Below are 704 nucleotides of genomic sequence, written 5' to 3' on the forward strand. Positions count from 1 at the left end.
CTCTCTCTCTCTCTCTCTCTCTCTCTCTCTCTCTCTCTCTCTCTCTCAACTTGTTTCTCTGAAGCTTGTTGTGTCTTTCTGTGTCTCTCTGCCTCTGGGGCCTCTCCTGGTCTCTCCATACCGTCTCTCTATGTGATGTCTCTCTGTCTCTTTTGTTTTCCTTTGCACAATCTGCTCCCCCCACCCCCCCTTCAGCTTGTCGGTCCATCTGGCTGGTAGGGGGAGGGGAAAGGGGGTGGTAGTGGAAGGAAGCTCAGCCTTCTGTTTACTTTTTGTGTCACAAAGAACTTGGGAGAATTGCAGACATGAGTCAGGGATGGGTCATAACTCAGACAGCCCCCCCTTTCCCTTTTCCCTCCCCTCCCTCCCCTAACCCGCCTTGTGGTCCCCCTCCCTCCCCTCTCCCTGTGCCCCCCACCCCACAGCAGCTGGGGGAGGCTCTGAATAGGGGGAGAGGATTAAGCGGCTGCTTTGAAAGGAAGTTTATCTAAGAGAGGAAGGGTGAGAGTGATTCTGAGCAGGAGGGGATCTGGAATCTGGACTGGGGGGAGGGGATGTGGAACAGTTGGGGGGCTGAGGAGAGAAGAGACTGAGAAGGGGGAGAGGGGCCAGGGAGAGGACAGAGGAAGGTGGACTGAGGGCCCTGAGAAGCGTGTGTGTGTGTGTGTGTGTGTGTGTGTGTGTGTGTGTGTGTGTGTGTGTGT

General features: G+C 55.5%; 1 protein-coding gene across 5 annotated transcripts in view; it reads left to right on the forward strand.

The window, feature by feature from the left end:
* LOC114053424 (forkhead box protein P4) overlaps window positions 1-704 on the forward strand; it is a 99,165-nt gene that overhangs the window by 53,329 nt on the left and 45,132 nt on the right. The window lies entirely within an intron of this gene.

Source organism: Vombatus ursinus, unplaced genomic scaffold (genome assembly GCF_900497805.2).
Source record: "Vombatus ursinus unplaced genomic scaffold, bare-nosed wombat genome assembly UNPS02014811.1, whole genome shotgun sequence".
NCBI lineage: Eukaryota > Metazoa > Chordata > Mammalia > Diprotodontia > Vombatidae > Vombatus > Vombatus ursinus.